The sequence below is a fragment of the Pantherophis guttatus genome, chromosome 1 (assembly GCF_059756535.1).
Source record: "Pantherophis guttatus breed Tessera chromosome 1, ASM5975653v1, whole genome shotgun sequence".
NCBI lineage: Eukaryota > Metazoa > Chordata > Lepidosauria > Squamata > Colubridae > Pantherophis > Pantherophis guttatus.
Genome location: NC_142063.1, coordinates 287,652,656 through 287,673,321, shown reverse-complemented (window position 1 = coordinate 287,673,321; position 20,666 = coordinate 287,652,656).

Here is a 20,666-nt window from a genome sequence, read left to right as displayed (position 1 = left end):
ATTACTTTTACTTTTGCTGTTTTCTTCTCTCCAATAAACTCATGATCATTGTCAGCTGCTACTTAGGCAAGTTTATACAAAGTCCTGTCTTTTGTATCTTGAAATAATGGCATGGGCACATCCATAATATGATTGCCCTGTGGGAGGATGTCCCTTTTCACAAACTGTCACATTTATTATTATTATTATTATTATTATTATTATTATTATTATTATTATTATTATTATTAAATTTATATACAGCCTTACTCCCGAAGGACTCAGGGCGGTGAACAGCCAAACAGTAAAATACATAGATACAAAATTTAAAAACAAAGTAAAATCGAATTAAACAATTTGGCCCAAACAGATTAAAACTCCAATCATTTTAAAAAACCGATTAAAATTTGTATAATTAAAAAGAGGGAAAAGATTAGGCCAGGCCCGCCTGATGGAATAAAAAGGTCTTAAGAGCACGGCAGAAGGTGCGCAGATCCGGGATCCTCCGTATCTCCAGGGGGAGCTCATTCCAGATAGTAGGTGCCCCCACAGAGAAGGCTCTCCCCCTAGGGTACGCCAGTTGACATTGTTTGGCCGACGGCACCTGGAGGAGCCCGTCTCTATGAGAGTGTACCGGCTGGTGGGAGGCTATTGGTGGTAGTAGGCGGTCCCGTAGATTTGGATGTGGCCATTCACAAAAAGCCATTTACCCAAAATTGCAGGGCTGATACTTCCTCATTTTACCCTTCCCTCTTTGTGTGTGTGTGTGTGTGTGTGTGTGTGTGTGTGTGTGGTGGGGGTGGGGGGCTGATGAGTAGATACAAATTCAAAACCATTGGATTGCAACCAGCCATCATTTTTAATTTCTAAGAATGAGCCCCATGTTTGGACTCTTATGCTATTTTGTTTTGGGGAAAACCACTTTCCATCTCTTTATATAAAATAACAACAACCTAAAACAGGCGGAACAGGAAGCACAAAGATGAATCTCTAGGGCAGGGGTCGCCAACCTTTCAGACCTCAGGGACCACTAAATTCATAATTTTAAATCCACTAATATGAATTTTTAAAAAGGATAAATACTATTTAGTGCAATATAAAAAATGCAAATAATTTTTCTGCGGACCACCAAAATTTTCTCGTGGACCACCAGTGGTCCGCAGACCACTGGTTGGTGACCGCTGTTCTAGGGACAGATTGGTGCAATGGCCCTCGTTTCCTGTCCTTTCCTTCTCTTGGTAGTTATCCACAATCTTGTGCTTCTTCTGAAAAATTGAAAGGATTCATAAAGAGGTTTGCAATTTGGTTAGATGTTCAAAACGTCCATTCAGTGGACGTTCATTAAAGAGGATTAACGTGGACACTACTTATGTTTTCTTTGCAAAGTGCAGTATTTTCCTCCTTAGCTAAACACGAGAGTTACTTGCTGCAGTGTAAACACCTAGCAATGACAGGTTTTTTTTTCCCCTTCACATTTCATGTTAAGCATAATAATGAGGTAGTGTGTTCAGTCACAACAAAACACACTGATAAAAGAATAAGGACGATTAGTATGGAACCCTGGTGTCCTCCATGGGAAACTGTTCTATTTGACTGAGCCTGGGGCATCCCCTAAAGATGAGCTTCTGTTTGATTTGGATCTGCACAGAGAGTTTGTCTTTGCAGTAACAGCTGACTTAACAGGCATTGTGGAAAAAAAAAACAGTTATTGAACTGGGAAAAGGCCTCTTCAAATGTGTTCTGCTTTGCTACATAAATATCTCTTATAAAAGGCTGCAAAATGGGATTTGATGCAAAGAGGTCTGTCAGAGATAATAATAAACTATTAGCCTGAACTGGCAACAGATCTCTTGGTGGAATTAAGACTCAATCACCATCCATTTAAGAGAGTAAATTTCAAGGTGCACTTTTTGAATGACAGGGTGGATGACTCTCCTGAGTTGATTCCGGATAAGGAAGATTGCATTTCATTTTACATTTTTTAATATTTTGCAAATGGAGGTAGATTTTTTTATTATTCTTTTTCATGGTTTGCAGATCAGCAGAACTAAGGATGGTGCAACAGCTTTCACTTATTGACAAGAACTCTTAAGATTTTCATCATGTCCATGTCCAAGATCCCTTTTTTATTACACTTTTAAACAGTACTAATGAAACTGTTGTGAGAATTCTATACAACATCCATCCTTTATGGTAGTACTTTAAAATTCCCATCCCAAATCCTCTTGAAAATTGGTGGGAGGGGAAATCACAATAAACCTTTCCCCCCTCTACAAGTGAAAGCAGTAACTTGTATCTTAGTAGGATTTTTCTTTGTCAAGAAGATTCTTGATTATAATGATGATATTCATTATTAGGAGGGTGCAATGGCTCAATGGTTAAAGACACTGAATTTGTCAGCTGGAAAGCTGGCAACCCAGGTTTGAGACCCAAGCTCTGCACAACAGAATGAGCTCCTGTTACTTGCCTCAGCTCCTGCCCACCTAGTAGTTCGAAAGCATGCAAATGTGAGTAGATAAATAGGTACCACTTTGATGAGAAGGTAACAGCGTTCCATGTGCCATGGCGTATAGTCATGCTGGCCACATGAACCTGGAAGTGTCTTTAGACAACACTGGCTCCCTTGGCTAACAAATAGAGATGAGCATCACCCTCTAAAGACATACACAACTGGACAGGGGAAACCTTTACCTTTATTCATTATTAAGAACATCTGAAAAATCCTGTGGATGAAACTATAGGCTCATCTAGGTCAGTAGTCTTTATTGCAGATTGTCCAAATGAACACATTCAGGAAGCTGATAAACCTGGACATGAAGTCAATATTCCTTTCCTACCATCACTTATTATTTACTGTCACTTCTCAGAAACCAATATAATCAATGCTTATAGTTCAGTAAATAAAACGTAACCATCAAAACTAGTCGCCAGATGCTTCATTAAACTATCCAGCCACATGTGTATATTACACTGAAAATACTAGGTTACAAGGTAGATTATATATATATTTAGGCTACAGCAGGTGGCAGCACCTAGTTAACTTTGCCCAATCCTGAAAAGTTAAGCAGAGTTGGCCTTACATAGATCCTGGATGGGAGACCAGCAAGAAATTGTAGGAGTGCAAATTAGACAAGGCAGCGGGGGGGGGGGGGGGAGGGAAATTCAAAAGAAGGCAATGGCAACATTGCATAATGTTGCCAAGAAAACCACAGGAGCCAAGGTGGTGCAGTGGTTAGAGTGAAGTACTGCAGGCTACTTTTGCTGCCTGCTGGCTGCCTGCAATTTGGTAGTTCAAATCTCACCAGGCTCAAGGTTGACTAAGCCTTCCATCCTTCCGAGGTGGGTAAAATGCAGACCCAAATTGTTGGGGGCAATATGCTAACTCTGTAAACTGCTTAGAGAGGGCTGTAAAGCACTGTAAAGTGGGATATACGTCTAAGTGCTAGTGCTATTGCTATGTCCATGAAGGCACCAGAAATAAAGGTTGAACTAAATGAGACTTTATATTAATATAGGGGATGATAATCATGAAGGTGATCTATTTATGAAGAGCACAAGATTATCTTGGCTTCATATTTGGCACTTGGCTAACTGGAATATTACAGCAAAATATCTGTCAAGCCAATCTTGTCATAAGTACAGTCTAAAGTTAGAACATCAAAAACAAGCTTACCAATCAGAAAAGTCAAGAGAGAAGTCTTGACTTCTCTCAATCTCAAGGGTCAGATAATGTTTTATACTGGATGGTTTGATGGACTAGAGCTAGAAACAGCCCAATTCTGAAATCTATATTTTTACCTCTTCCTGTCATATTTTTTTATACAGCCATTTTATTTAGATATTATGGAAGAGTACTCTGGATTTACAGAAACCAGGGCCACCTCAGGGTTTCCCAATCTGGGCAACTTTAAGATATATGGTTTCAACCTCCAAGAATGGTCACATTGGCTGGGGAATTGTTCACACATCACAAGCTTACCCATGTTGAGAAATACTGGGCAGGCTGAACCAGAGAGAACACATCACTTTGGCCCAACAAATAACCTTTTCTAGCGATCATTTAAAAATAACATTTATTGTTGGTGAAATACAAAAAGAAAATATACATTGAACATTAGTAACACAGTGAAAAAACTAAATGTATAATAATGGTTACATGAATTAAACATAGCAGCAACCAAAAAAATGAACTGAAAAAAAACCACTTAAGTATAAATATTTATGGGAAATTAATCAAAGATTAATTTTATCATTAAATCAGGGCCATATCACAAGGTAATTATTTTTAGAGCAAAGAGACTTTTCAAAAGCCTGGTGGCGCAGCAGACTAAATCACTGTTATTAACTGTTATTAACATCAAGCTGTCTGCAATTACTGTAAGTTCAAATCTCACCAGGCTCAAGGTTGACTCAGCCTTCCATCCTTTCTAAGGTAGGTAAAATGAGGACCCAGATTGTGGGGGCAATAAGCTGACTTTGTATAAATATATAAAAGTATGAAGGCTATTGCTTAATGCATTGTAAGCCGCCCTGAGTCTCCGGAGAAGGGCGGCATATAAATCAAATAAAAAAAAAGATTAGATAACAAAATCATATTTTGAATTCATTCCTTAAAATCATCACACTAACTTTCTTTCCAGGGATATAAAATTATCATTCTTTTATGTATTCTAAGCTCAAGAAAGCCAAAGCTTTTCATAAGAGGTGAAACTACAAGTTTTAGGTATATACTTCAACATCACATTGAGATCCTTGGACGTACCATCAGTATGCTGATGATACTCAGCTGTACATCTCCACCCCGGACCACCCCAATTATGCCCTTGAAGTAATGTCCCAGTGCCTGGAGGCCGTGCGGATCTGGATGGGGAGAAACAGACTCAGGCTCAACCCATCCAAGATTGAGTGGCTGTGGTTTCTGGCGTCCCGATATAGTCAGTTGGTGCCATCACTGACTATTGGGGGCAAGTCACTGGCCCCCACGGAGAGGGCTCGCAACTTGGGCATCCTCCTGGATTCACGGCTGTCTTTAGAAGAGCATTTGACGGCTGTGGCCGGGAGGACTTTCTATCAGGTCCGCCTGATACACCAGTTGCGTCCCTTTCTGGATCGGGACTCCTTACGCATAGTCACTCATGCCCTCATCACTTCCCGCCTGGACTACTGTAATGCTCTCTACATGGGGCTCCCCTTGAGGAGCACCCGGAGGCTCCAGCTGGTTCAGAGTGCGGCCGTGTGGGTGGTTATGGGAGTGACGTGGCATTCCCATGTGACACCTCTCCTGAGTGAGCTGCACTGGCTCCCGGTGGTCTTCCGGGTGCGCTTCAAGGTTTTGGTCACCATCTTTAGAGCGCTCCAAGGCTTAGGACCTGGGTACTTACAGGACCACTTTCTGCCACCAGTAGCCTCTCACCGGCCAGTACGCTCACATAAAGAGGGGCTCCTCAGGGTGCCATCAGCCAAACAGTGTCGACTGGCGGCCCCCAGGGGGAGAGCCTTCTCTGTGGGGGCTCCTGCTATCTGAAATGAGCTCCCCCCAGAGATACAAAGGATCCCGGATTTACACACCTTCTGCTGTGCCCTCAAGACCTATTTATTTCAACAGGCTGGTCTGGCTTAACTTCCCTTTTAATTGTAATTTTTAAAATTGGTTTTAAAACATTAGGGGTGTTTTAAATTGTTTTGGGCCAAATTATTTAATGGGTCTTTATATTGTCTTTTAACTTTTGTAGTTTGTGTGTTTTATTTTTCTGGCTGTTCACCGCCCTGAGTCCTTCGGGAGTAGGGCAGTATATAAATCTAATAAAAAGAAAAATGAAAATGAAATGAAATGAAATCCTTACAGTTAATGTCTTGTTTTTTAAATTATTCTTACATACATACCCGTGTTTTCCCCAAAACAAAACCAGGTCTTATATTAAGTTTTGCTCCAAAGGATGCATTAGGGCTTATTTTCAGGTGATGTTTTGTTTTCAGGAAAGTACGGTACTAAATGCGTCCATCTGGCTGACGATCTTAACTGGGGCTTATTTTTGGGGTGGGGCTTATACAGTATTATGAGCATCTTGAAAAATCATGTTATGGCTTATTTCCTAGTTGCGTCTTATTGTCAACTCACAAAGCATCCCTGGCCTGCTCTCGAGTTGCCATAGGCAAGGGGGATGGGAAAACAAACTCTGCAGCTGTGGCAAGGCAGCATGTCAGTAAAACAAAAGCATATTCCAGTCATATCTCTGTCAAGGCCGCCTCCGCAGTTACCCACAGTGGCCGGAGGGAAGTGATCTCTACAACTCGTGAAATTTCTTTGTTGGAGAATGTGACTAATGACACATCTTGGAGGGAGGGGGGAAATAGGGTCAGAGCTGGAATGTAAATTATGTGGGGTTAGAGTTGGCTTCACTTGGAACATGCCAACATGAAGCTCCTAATAAATAACTGGATTTCTTTTGAAGCTTGGCTCAAGGCTCATGATTTAATTAGGGCATCAGTTGGAACCCTGGCACTTATTTTCCGGGAAACATGGTATTAGGCGGTATTAGTATGGTATTAGTATGAAACCAAAAGAAAAGTATAATACAGATCTGGACATCCAGGCCACATTTGGTCCCTTGGTTGTTCCTGTCTGACCCATGTGAGGTCAATTGGAAATTAAAATCAAATATAAAAAAGTGTGCGACAAGAGGCATAAGAAAAAGCGGAGTCATGTTCAGCTCTGCACAGTTGCTCTGTGCTTCTTCAATCAGTTGGAAGCTACAGGAGGGCAAGAAGAGAAAGTGCTTTCCTATGCCTGGGCAGCATTCACCCCTCACCTGGAGTAGCCTGAAGAAGATCTGGGCTCAGTCACCTACCACTTCCTCAGTCTAAGCATGGCAAGTGGGTGGAGCACAGCCAGGAGCTATTGATTCAGTCCTCCACAACAGTCCCAGTTCCTCATATGGCCCCTTGGGAAAATTATCCATCTCTACTATAATAGGACAATATCAAATCAGGCAAATTAAAGAACTTTCCACCTTCTAGCTTGTCAACATAAAAATTCACTGTCCATTCCTTTTCACATATTTTTGAAGGTTCATGATGGATGCTCAACTTAATGAACTATATGAAAAATTCTCACTTCAATGAAGTATATCCTGTCAGTTTGGGGAAGAATGAAATATGACTGATGGATAAAAATACCAACTGTCACATTAACCACAGAAGGTCAAAGACTCCCCTACTCAAATATCTTATAGTATAGTATTAGTATTCCATTCAAGACTGGTCAGAATTCAGTATTTTTAGGTGATAAAGTAGAAGACAAAAAGGAGAGTTCATGAATGTGTTGAACTCTCCACTTACATAGTTTCCTACCCTTTGCTTGTTGTTTCTCTCACTTTTACATTGGGAAATCTTTCTGGAATCAAGGGCCTACAGAACAAGTTTTGCTAACCATCTGATCACTAATCCAAATTCAATTCAACCCCTCCACTTAAATTAGTTGGGAAAAATATGTTGATCAGTGATACATACCTCGTATAAACTGTGCTGGAATTAAGAAATATGCTAAAGTAAGTGCTACTGAATCCAAACCATGATTCAATATGCAATGGTACTACTGCATACCATTGTCTTCTGTGGTGATTGTACCACTGTGGACAAAATACCTGACAGCAGAATGAATAAGTTTTCTATCTTTTTCCCTTTCCAAGATCAGCATTTCAGTAACAGGTTTCTCTTGGGTCCTAATGAGGACCCAGATTGTTGGGGGCAATATGCTATTTAGTATACTGTCTTTGGTGTAAGCCGCCCAGAGTCCTTGGAGAGTGGGCGGCATAGAAATATGAATAATAAATAATAATAAATAAATAATACTGAATGAGTTTTCTTTAAGGCAAGGAGACATACATTCTTATCTGCAGCAACAACAATTAAAAATTACCTCTCCTTGAGACTCATGGCAAAAAATGGGACTAAAGGTTGCCAACATATACAAATTAAATTAATAATAAATAAAATAACATTTATATCTGGGGAACCTGTATTTCCATTTAGGCCAGGGGTGAAATCTAAAATTTGTTATTACCGGTTCGGGGGCGGTGGGGGGGGGGGTTGGTTAATGTGACTGGGTGGGTGTGGCCATTTTTTTGTTTACTTTTAAAACCATTTTTCTACAACCTCTTTGGCTAAAAGGTTGCAAAAAAAAATGTTTTCAAAAGGCTCTGAGGATCCAAGCTGAGTTCCCTGATCGGCAGAGGCTTTTAAAAAGCCCCTGCCGATCAGGGAACTCAGCTGGGATTGTCAGAGCATTTAAAAGAAAAAAACCCTTGTTTTCTTTTAAATGCTCTGACAATTCAAGCTGAGTTCACTGAGTTCACTCAGCTTGGATCATCAGAGCATTTAAAAGAAAACAAGGGTTTTTTTCTTTTAAATGTGTTTGATGAGCCACACGATCATCAGAGGCTTTTTATTTTTTACTTTTAAAAGCATTTTTTCGGCCGAAGTTGTAGAAAAAATGCTTTTAAAAGTAAAAAAAAAAAGCCTCTGATGATTGTGCGGCTCAGCTGGGCATGGGGGGGGGATTTTTGCTACCAGTTCTCCGAACCACCCGCCTCCATCGCTACCGGATCAGGTGAGCCGGACCGAACCGGGAGCATTTCACCCCTGATTTAGGCCATTCAGCTGTTAAAGACCTCTGATGGGCAAAAATTTGCCAGGAGGTTAGGCTTCAGAATTTTACCTATCCAGCAGAATCTCCAAAGTTGCCACATGGTTCAAGCTTCCAATACCATCATTGTTCTTCATAACATGGCCTGAGTCTTTAGGCTGAACAATAATATTTGTAAATTATTTTCAATAGCTACATACTGCCTACAGACTGTTGTCTGCTTTTCTTATTTGAAACCCTGACCATGTTTTCTTTTGTAACCAAGTGAAGCATATTTTTCATCCCAAAATGATGAGAAACTAAAGAAGTGTACTTAGTAACAGTAACAGAGTTGGAAGGGACCTTGGAGGTCATGTAGTCCAACCCCCTGCTCACGCAGGAGACCTGTACTAGGGATTCGAACCACCAAACTGCCAACCTTTCTGATTGACAAGCTCAGTGTCTTAGCCACTGAGCCACCTAGTCAGGCTAGTAGTTATGGTCAGAGGATACTTTGATGATTGTAGAGCAGAGATATCCAACTTTGGCAACTTTAAGACCTGTTAACTTCAAAATGTTGGCTGGGGAATTCTAGGAGTTGAAATCGAAGGTTGGACATTCCTGCTGCAGAGTTTCAGGGCCTTGTGCATATTACTTCCCCTTGTCTTAAAAGTTTTGTGAATTAACTGGAGTTGAAGGAAGGATTTATCATAATAAACAGAAATTGGAAGGCTATCTACACACAGGAGTATGGCAGGATGCACAAAGACTAGACAAGATATCAATACTCCTTTAATGAATGGGATTACTTTGCATAATAACTGTTCCAGCTTGTAGCAAAGGATGAATCATAATAACATTCAAAATGCCACCAACATATTTAAAACAATAATTAACAATAATTAACTATCTTAACAAGCTGGCATCTCACAGGATGAAATGTCAGCTCCCACATACAGACTCATTGATGAGCTCAATGGTTCTCTTATTTCTTTACCATTTACAGTCATTTGCTCTTCTTTGGGAAAATGGATCCTCAAAGCTCAAGGCCACAGGGAGAGACTCTGGAAGCGGCTGGCTGGGGATGCATATTTTCTGTAGCCACAATAATAAAATATAAATTTCTTGCTTCCCCACCAGTCATACACTCTCTAATTGGCTTTGCTGCCCTTGTTTGTTCTTGACAGTACACATTTATTTATTTATTTAACACAAATTTATATGCCGCCCTTCTCCCAAAGAACTCAGGGTGGCGAACACAAGCTAGAAACATACAATGAAAAAAGAAGAGTCTAATTAAAACCAATTAAAATCAAAATAATAAATAATAAAACCCCAGAACCAGAACTCAGCCCATTTGTTGACATAGCCAAGTCTTTAGGCCCCGACGGAAGAAGCGGAGATCAAGCGCCGTCCGGAGCTCGGTAGGTAACTCATTCCAGAGGGTAGGAGCGCCCACAGAGAACATCCTACCCCTGGACGTTGCCAACCAACATTGTCTGGCCGACAGTACCCTGACGAGGCAGCCCTATGTGAGCGGACAGGATGGTGGGAGGCAGGCAGGAGATGGTCCTGCAAGTACCCTGGACCTAAGCCATGTAGGGCTTTATAGGTGAGTACCAGCACCTTGAAGCGGATCCGGAGGACCACCGGTAACCAGTGCAGCTCGCGCAGGAGAGGTGTTACATGGGAGTAATGGGGAGCTCCTGTAACAACCCGCGCAGCCACATTCTGGACCAGCTGGAGCCTCCGGATGCACCTCAAGGGCAGCCCCATGTAGAGAGAGTTGCAGTAATCCAAACGAGAAGTTACCAGGGTATGAGTGACCGTGTGAAGGGCATCTCGGTTCAGGAAAGGGCGCAACTGGCACACCAGGCGAACCCTCCCCCAAGCAGGATTCCATTTGCCAGTCACAATACTGCTGTGATTTAGACAGATGACTGGAGCCAACTATCAGAACTTGTGTAGGATTGAGCAGCTGCCCAATAAAACAGGACACGTATTATGGAACAGTTCTTGTCCACCACCACAGGTCATGCAATGCATTTGCAACTGATCTTTATTCAAGTAGAGGCTACCAGTCAAATAGGAGAAAGCTCCTACAACAGCTGAAAGACAAAAGCTGCCCTGGAAGAGATGGCAGTGGCATAGGAAGCCAGGTCAGCACCAGTTCTCCACTTGTAGGGAGTTGATCTAAGGATCGGAGTATGGTGGATAAAGAGAATCAATCATCCATCCATCCATCCATCCATCCATCCATCCATCCATCAGTCTATCATCTATCTATCTATCTATCTATCTATCTATCTATCTATCTATCTATCTATCTATCTATCTATCTATCTATCACCATCATCTATCTATCTATCACCATCATCTATCTATCTATCTATCATCTCTACTTTTAAACTCTGTTTAATAGGTTTTCTGATGTGTTCAATAATAACTCCTTATCCTCCCCTAAGTAGCACGAGCAATGGCTGCTCAGCTGAGGATGATGGGGGCTGTATTCCATACATCAAGGGGACACCAGGTTGAAGAAGGCAGCTTTAAATCATTACATCCTATTTAGCCTCATAATCCAGTTTCCCAATTCTTAAGTCTTTTTTGACTGTCTCAGAAATGGCTTTGTTTAAGTTCTCTGTGCAAGAAAAAAAAGACGAGCCTTTGTGACAGTACAGGGAAAGCAGGGATAATCCAAACAGCCATTTCACTGGTACATCACATCACAGAAGGCCTTTAATTAGCAACTTGAAGGGAAGAAAATTGATTCTGCCTGTATTTGTTATAGACACACACGAGTGATGTTAAGCAGATAGAGACCATTTATTCATTAAAATGAAAAGTGTCTTCTCTAACCTTCCAGATGTCCCTGGGCAGAGCTTGTACTTCTCCTTTGGATAGTTAGAAGATAGGGACAAAAAGATGTGGATACAGACGATGAGCTAGAAAGAAGCAAAATCTTTTCAAGTCATTAATTGATAGAGTACCCTACAGTTCTAACACTGATTTGTGGGAAAGTAAACTGGGAAGATCAATTGCTGTTCAGCATGATGTTGCATTCTTTTAAGGGCCAATGTTCCAGATTCTCCCAACAGACTCTTTGTAGTGTTTCTCTTCCTATCTTCATGGCTGTTTTCATTCGATTGTGGAGGTAAAGAAGTAAAGTTTGAAGCCTCCAACTTTGAGATGACTTAGGGACCAATTATCTTTCCATTCTGTTTAATATCAGCTGTACATGAGGCCACTGGGAAAGGTCATCCATTAGTTTGCTATCAGACATTATGAATATGATGATGATAGTTGTATATCTGTATCCAAAACAACAAGTGATGTAGTCAAGGTTTGACCCAGTGTCTGGTAACTGGTTGAGGCTAAATGGAAAGGAACAGGATCATGCTCAACCTCAGAAAAACTGAGAGGCTGTAGAGTGCTTAGTCTACTCAGTTCTTAGGCTCTTCTACCTTTTTCCTAAATTGGGTTTCACTGCTTCAGTCTAGATCTCAGATCTTGTTGAAGAAGCATGTGGCAGTTCTGGCCAGGAAGGCCTTTGCAAACATTCAACTTATATGTCAGGATAAGTTGTATAACCTATACACTGAATCAAGGATCTCTCCTTATATTTTGGTAACTTCATGGTTGGTCTGTGGCATCTTATTCTATCCAGGACTGCTTTTGAAGACCACACAAAAGCTACAGCAAATCCAGAATGTGCAGCACAAGCAGTGATGAACAAATCTTGTTATTACTTATAATGCCCTTTGGACCATAGGGCCTATTTGAGGGACTGTCCATCTCCTAATATATCAGTCTATTAACAAAGAGTTGGCTTTGTTTAAGATCCCAATTAAGCAATGCCATTTGTTGGGATCCAGGAAACAGATCTTCTCTGTCACAGCACCTGCCCTTTGGAATTCTGCATGCATGCACACACCGAGATTCATATCATCCGCACCCTGCCCACCTTCAAACAATCTTTAAAAAATTGGATTTCTTCCCACTAGGTCTTCTGTAAGTGTGTTTGGATGAGCCCTTTGAATTGGAGGTATCTAGTAGGATATTATGATAGTTTTTAGATCATGGTTGTTTTTACCTAATATTGTTTTTTTAAAATTTGTGAAGCCACCTGGATGTTTGGTAGCCTAGAACAGTGATTGCTAACCTTTTCCAGACCGAGTGCCCAAAGTGCGCCTGAACCCCCAAAATGCAATGCACATGCGCCCCCACAGATACCCCCACATGTGCTCCCCCACGCATGCCCCATCCTCCTGTCCAGTGGGAGGCGCGCACACACACGCAGCAGAGCTGAACTGGGGCAATGGCTCACGGGCCCACAGAGAGGGTGCTGCATGCCATCTCTGGCACACGTGCCATAGGTTCACCAATATGGGCCTAGAATATGTGGAAAATAAACATTGGTGTTTCTTCTAATGTTATCCCCCCCTCCCCCGAAGCAGAGTAGTAAGGTTAGTTGGGCTGAACAAGAAAGGTTCGCCTGGAGTCTCTTAATGAGGTCTGCAATTTTGAGTAGTGACTTAAATCTGGGTCTTTTATTTTATATCCAATACGTTCATCATAATACAACAATGGCTGCCTGTTCACCTATTTACAATATTTTGATCTTGTTATAAAATCCCAACTGAGGATGAATCAATGAGAATTTTAAAAACTGCAGACTTAGATTGGGATTCTTGTGTTTTGGAGCAGACTTTGTTTTTTTTTTGTAAATACATAAATCATTTAATCATGATGATACAAATAAAAATGATTTCTCCCAAAAGATTCACCACATCCGAAATATTTTTCTTTGCTTCTAGTGCAGCATATTTAAATATCATGTGAAACATTATTAAAAAAGGCCGAGAAGGTCTATCAACTTCCTATCAACCCACTTAATTGACATTTACATAAATATATTGGATTTTGCTATTCATTTCAGAGAAAGAGAAAGAAAGAAAGAGATGAAGGCATACAACAGCTGATCTTTATCAGGATTTACCTTCACTATAATTCAATGAGAAGGATCAAGCGGTATGATAATCTAAGATGTTTTAAGTCATGGTTCCTTGTGCAATCCATAGTGAGTAGGTTCAACACATAATGGCCAAAGTGATGCATCAACACTCTGAATTAAGTCAGTAGCAAACAAATCTTATGATAACTTTTGCAGCAGGACTTACAATAGGAAAATAAGAAAAATATTCAGATCCAGCTTGGTTTGGTTTTTTCATGACTGCTTTGTTAACGTTCATTGTAGCAGTAGACTGAAATTCCTCTGTTGTTTTGGACTACAGTACTACTAATTCCAGGGTGAAGGGGGAAAATGCTATTGCTTATTCTCACATCTTTATTTTAAATGCTTTCAGTGACCAGTATTCATAATGATGCTTTGTAAATAAAACTCTACAAATCATTATTATATTATTGTTCTGACTATAATGTTTCAAGTTATCATTTTGCTAATATGGTTATACAGTAAGGGTGAAATCTACTTACCTTCCTTACTGGTTCAGAAGTGAACGCGCCGCAGTACATGCGCGCACAGACCCTCTGTGCATGTGCAAAACCTTCTGCGCATGTGCAGAGAGTAAAAAACACATTATGTCTTGGTTAAAACCAGGAAGTAATGTTACCTGGACGGGTGGGTGGAGCCTCGCACCACCATCACTACTGGTTCTCTGAACCACCTGCCACAATCGCTACTGGATCGCCCAGTCCGGTCCGAACCGGGAGCATTTTACCCCTGTTATATAGTTTATGAACATTCCACCTTTTCAGAAAACCAAGCTGTTAATGCTTGGGAATCAACTTTTTTGAAAGAAGGGTAAGTTCCTGATCTGGCTTGGAGTTAAATCTCATGCAAGTGTTAGGGACCAAAGCATCTTTCCAGAGTTAGATGTAGGTTAAGAGGTCTGTAAGAATAGGGAAGCAAAAAAGCAAGGAATAACTAATTAAAATAGGCAATAGATTGAAAATTGGCACTTGAAAGAAAAAAGAGAAGAAAGAGAGAGGTATGGCACAGAAAGTGTATTCTGCCAATTATGGCTTTTATTTTTTTATGTAAGCATTGTGAGTGGCAGCTCTAGAAAGTAGTCCTTTCAAGAAACAATGAAGAGGATGGACCTCATATACTAATTTAAACAAACTTGCCAATTCTTTGACTGGTGCCTCTAATAATAATAACAATGCAAATTTTATATTAAGGCAGTGTTGAGCTACAATGAATAAAGAGTCAGATAACAGAACTGGTTAGTCTTACTGACAATCATCCAACTACAAATTCTCATGGTGCTTTGTTTTACAGTACTACGGATACCTGCAACTCTTTAGTGCTGCCAGAGACAGATAAAGCAGGCTTTGTGATGCTTTTTGCTTTGTATTAAATCAGTGTCAGAGATGGTAAGTTTTGAATTGTTGAGGTTCTAATAGCTCCTACCCAGGAAGAATTGGAGGAACTTATAGCCCAGATAAAGCTTTTGAAAATTTGGAAACTTCCTCCCCCGGATCCAAAATATTCTTACTATTGTCATTTTCATTTTCCAGCACACTATGTCAATCTTATTAATTGAGTCCTCTTCCAAATAATGACAGAATTATATTACTCAAGTGGGATAAGCCCCTTGTGATCAGATGTCACGGTTTGGACTTGTGATACATTCCAAGCTGTCCTCATTTTTTAAAAATAGTAAAATAAGGTAGAACTGTTTCAATTTCTGACTGTGATCGAATGTATCTCTGGAGAACCAGTGAACGGGAGTTTTGGCAACACAGAGCTTTCCTAAAAAGAGGTCTGGATCAGTAGTGGGTTGCAAAACCTGTCACTACCAGTTCACTCATGCGCAGAAGTGTTCAGCGTGGGTGGGTGGAGCGTCCCACCACCGCCGCTATCGGTTCACTGATCCGGGTAGAACTGGTAGCAACCCACCACTGGTCTGATTAAGAAACTCCATGATCCCAAGCTGGATGGGGGAAGAGGGAAGAAGTTCAGAATAACCATTCCCTAGAACCCCTCAGGGTATGTCTAGTAAATTAGAACATTATAGCTTTAGTTTGGCAAGATTCTGTCCTTTGGTGTAAGCACATAAAAGATATGGCCTCAACTGGATTTTGCTCTCTCATCTTTGCGCTTCGGCCTGACACTGACATTGACAAAACATTTTGCTGCTTTGTTTTGAAGGGGAAGTTTTTGATCCACTCAGCTGATAGGACACCATAATGATTAGTTGACTTGATAAAGAAGTTCAAATACAGATCTCATTATCTTACATTTTTAAGGAAACTGAAATGCAGGTGTATGTTCAGGTAATAGTCTCAGACACTGGCTTACCAGTTGGCAATGAAGTTCTGATTGGTCGTAGTTCCTTAGGTATGTAAAATCAAATTTGTTGATTTTCATATTATGTAGAAATGTTGTGAAATATAAAGCAAAATATTGGTGTATTATTTTTGTAATCTACTGCACCAAAGAAAGTCAGAGGTCTACTTTTCCTTCCCTTTGTTTTGCACTTTTCTCTTTCCTTTTCTTATTTTTTTTCTAGCATTTGTTTCTTCTATATTTTTATCTTATAATGAATAAAAACATTAAAAAAAGAAGTATATACTATCAGATGCAATACCAATTCAACAATAAAACATGAATCCTCAAGAGAAAACTAAAAAAAGAAGACTAACATCCTTCAGTTAATAATGCACTAATATTCAATAAAATCCTATAATTACTCAAATCTGGGGACTTTTCAAAGAGTGCTGGGAAGACAGCACTCCCAGCTGTCTTCTAAAACACAGCCATTGCATATGTTTGGAGCAAGTATGTGTCATAAATCAAAAGTAATTCTAATGTTGCTAGCTTAAACTGCAAGAATATTTTTGCTAATTTTTAGCAATATGTGCATTTTTTTCTCAGTTTTTTTTAAGAAACCGCTTACTAAAAGCCCTTTAGGTTTGAGGTGGAGTTTTTTTGCATCCTACTTGCTTACAGCTTAGCACACTTGTGGTTTACTAATCAATTCATCTCTAGCTGTTGCCTGAACTTGAATGGTGGGTGCAAGTCTTTTTCTTATCTGATATGTCTAAAATGCTGAGGTAACATTTGGGAAAAAGTACCAACTTCTCTAATATTTGATTGATTGAATAAGTCTATCTCTTCACATTTGTTTTGATCATCTTTCTTGCTTTGCCTGGACAATTGGGCACACTTTAATACTTTTATCCCAGAATAGAAGAACTATAGAAGGAACAAGCAGGAAATCCCTGTCATTTACATTCCAATTTATTGCTTTTTAAACTACACAGATTACATTCTATACCATGTTTCCCTCAAAATAAAACACGGTCTTATATATTTTGGGAGACCAAAAGACGCAGTAGGGCTTATTTTGGGGGAAATACGGGCAACCTGGAAAAGCTAAGAGATGGTGGGACAGATTGACACCTGATTTAATGGAGGCAGGTGATTCTGACCTGTGATGGTACCAGTAGCAGGCAGAGACACAGGGGTGGGGGTGGGGGTGGGGAAGGGTCAGTGGTGGGTTTCAAATTATTTTACTACCAGTTCTGTGGGTGTGGCTTGGTGGGCGTGGCTTCATGGGCATGGCAGGGGAAGGATACTGTAAAATCTCCATCCCCACCCCACTCCAGGGGAAGGTTAGTGCAAAATCTCCATTTCCTCCTAATCAGCTGGGACTCAGAAGGCAGACAATAGATGTGGGTGGGAGCAGTCAGAATTTTTCTACCAGTTCTCCGAACTACTCAATGTTTCTGTTACTGGTTCTCCAGAACTGGTCAGAACCTGCTGAAACCCACCTCTGGGAAGGGCAGGTGATCCTGACATGCGGCACAGCCTTCTGCCCTGTTGTGGTCTTGGGCAAGCTGAGAGATGGTGGGATGGATTGAAATCGGGCGACCCACTGTCTGTCGGCTTGCCCATAGCTGTGACAGTGCAGAAGACTGCAGGGCATGTCAGGATTGTCTGGCCTTCCCCCGTGCCTCTGCTTGCTGCCGCTGCGGCCACACATCAGAATCACCTGCCATCCCATGCATCTGATTGCCAGTGTCGCCGTGCATTGGAATCACCTGCCCTCTGGGGGTGCTTCTGCTTGGAGGGCACAGCCAGTGGTTGCAGCGCTGGGATTCATCTGCACTACATGGGCTGTGGCTGCTGCCATACACCGTCTGCTCCGTCTGCTCACCACCCCCTCTGCTGGCCATGCCCCCCTGGTCATCCCCTGTGGGCTGATGATGATCTTCACTGTTGCTTATTTTTCGGCTAAGGCTTCTAGGAGCACACTAAAAATCAGGCTAGGGCTTATTTTCTGGTTGGGTCTTATTTTCGGGAAAACACAGTATTAAACTGAAATCACAATGTGATTCAGTTTTGGCTTTGCACAAATGCTGAACAAACTGTGATTTATAGGGATTTGCAGAGAGAGTGGGACAGAGTAGGCAAGTGACAAAGCATGTGTTCTAACATTAGAGCCTTGGTGGCACAGCAGACTAAAGTACTGTTAACTAACACCAGCTGACTGCAATTACTGCAAGTTCAAATCTCACCAGGCTCAAGGTTGACTCAGCCTTCCATCCTTTCGAGGTAGGTAAAATGAGGACCCGGTTTGTGGGGGCAATAAGATGACTTTGTATAAAAAAAGAACAACGCTGGGGGGGGGGGGCAAAAGCCCTACTAAGCAGGTATATACAAAAGTATGAAGGCTATTGCTTAATGCATTGTAAGCCGCCCTGAGTCTCCGGAGAAGGGCAGAATATAAATTGAACCAATAAATAAATAAATAAATAAATAAATAAATTACAGAACAAACTTTGCTCCTTAATATTTGAATGCAATCCAAATACAGAAAGCCAGAATTTACCTTGTGACATCATGGCACATGATGTATCATACCAGGGGCCTGGTAGCTCAGCAGACTAAAAGCATTGTGATTAACACCAGCTGTCTGCAATTACTGTAAGTTCAAATCTCCCCAGGCTCAAGGTTGACTCAGCCTTCCATCCTTTCTAAGGTAGGTTAAATGAGGACCCAGTTTGTGGGGGCAATAAGCTGACTTTGTATAAATATACAAAAGTATGAAGGCTATTGCTTAACGCACTGTAAGCCGCCCTGAGTCTCCGGAGAAGGGCGACATATAAATAAAATTTAAAAAAAAAATTCTTTTTTAATGTCATCTATCAGAAACAAATGCCTATATAAACTAGGGCAACCAACCTTTGCCTCATGTGAGAGATTGTGGGAAAGCTGGGAGCAAGTCAAGTGATATATTTGACCCAGGTGAGAAGACATCTGGGAAAAAGCATTTCAAAGAGATTCCGTCTCAATTAATTCAACTACAAAAGAATCTGGGAAAGTGCCATTATAGTTTCTAAGATTATTTTTACTCCCATATTAGCATTAAAGATATTTTATTGAAATCTGCATCATTTTTACTTCCTCCGTATTGCCAGCTACCTGGGCTTGATATTTGCCATAATGCAAATACAACCACTACATAGCAAGAAAGAGATATGGAACAGAACAGAATAACAGAGTTGGAAGGGACTATGGAGGTCTTCTAGTCCAACCCTCTGCACAAACAGGAGACCCTATGCCAGTCCAGACAAGTGCCTGTCCAGTTTCTCCTTAAAAGCTTCTAGAGATGGAGCACCCACAACTTCTGAAGGCAAGCTGGTTAATTGTTCTCACTGGTAAGAAATTTCTCCTTAGTTCAAGGTTACTTTTCTTCTTGATTAATTTCCATCCATTGTTTCTTGTCCTGCCTTCTGGTTTTTTGGAAAATAGGTTGACCCCCTCTACTTTGTGGCAGCACAAAAACATCTAGTATTTATCCAAACTGTGATATAATATCTTAACAAGCCATGTTTAGACCAACATAATATATGACTTTGCTTTACATCTTAATGAAAAAGATTTCCCCCCCCCATTTTGAACCTACTGTTTTAGAATTGCATTTTAACTCAGGCAAATTGCATGGACACCCATCCTTTCAGGGAAGATTAAAAAAAGAAATATCCATCATGTCTCTACATGACTTCAAACACTGTTTTGGAATAGATACATGCTTTGGTCTTGGTTGCTTAGCCCTGGTTCCCACAACACTACTGTGCTGCACAACTCTTGGGGAAAGCTGAGTAAATATGTTGCCATCATCTCTTTTACTCTAGAGAAATAATCTCTGCCACTGATTTACCAGGGAAGAGGCAAATCTCTTGTTCTGCTGCTTGATTTGATGACAAGTCAGGCTAAAAGCTAGCTCTTTTCCCCATGATTAACACCACTGATTCATATAAATTCAAAATCTTTATTTACATGGCAAAGTCAGAGATCTTGAATAAAATTGAAAAGAGAGAAGAAACACATTATTGCTTTCTGAAGAGTTTGATCTCAGTCTCTTTCAGCTCAGGGACTGTTTCCTCTGTTCCCAGATCTTACACACACAGCAGAACACGTTTTATACATGATCTCAACCCATAAAATAAAACACATTCTCTACTGTGTAGTCAGCTTCACTGATCCTATCTTATTAGCCCAATTCACTATATTTCAATCTGGGTATTGCAGCCTTATTTTGTTCTAACCAGCCTTGGAGGAAGTCCATGTCCTTTAACCTTTTCAGTGTCTGAACCTAGTGACAAACAGAGGTGGTATTCAGCAGGTTCTGACCAGTTCTGGAGAACCTGTAGCGGAAATTTTGAGTAGTTCGGAGAACCAGTAAATACCACCTCTGACTGACCCCACCACCATCTACTCTCTGCCTCCCGAGTCCCAGCTGATTGGGAGGAAATGGGGATTTTGCACTAACCTTCCCTTGGAGTGGGGAAGGGAATGGAGATTTTACAGTATCCTTCCCCTGCCACGCCCACCAAGCCATGCCACGCCCACCAAGCCATGCCATGGCCACCAAGCCATGGTCCCAGAAGTGGTAGTAAAAAATTTTTGAATCTCACCACTGGTGACAAACATAACAAGCTATTATCAGCATGTCTTAGCCTCATTCTCCTATGTAGGTATGAACCTGGTTAACAAAAGAGCTTAAGAAAGCAACCAAACTCAAATAAC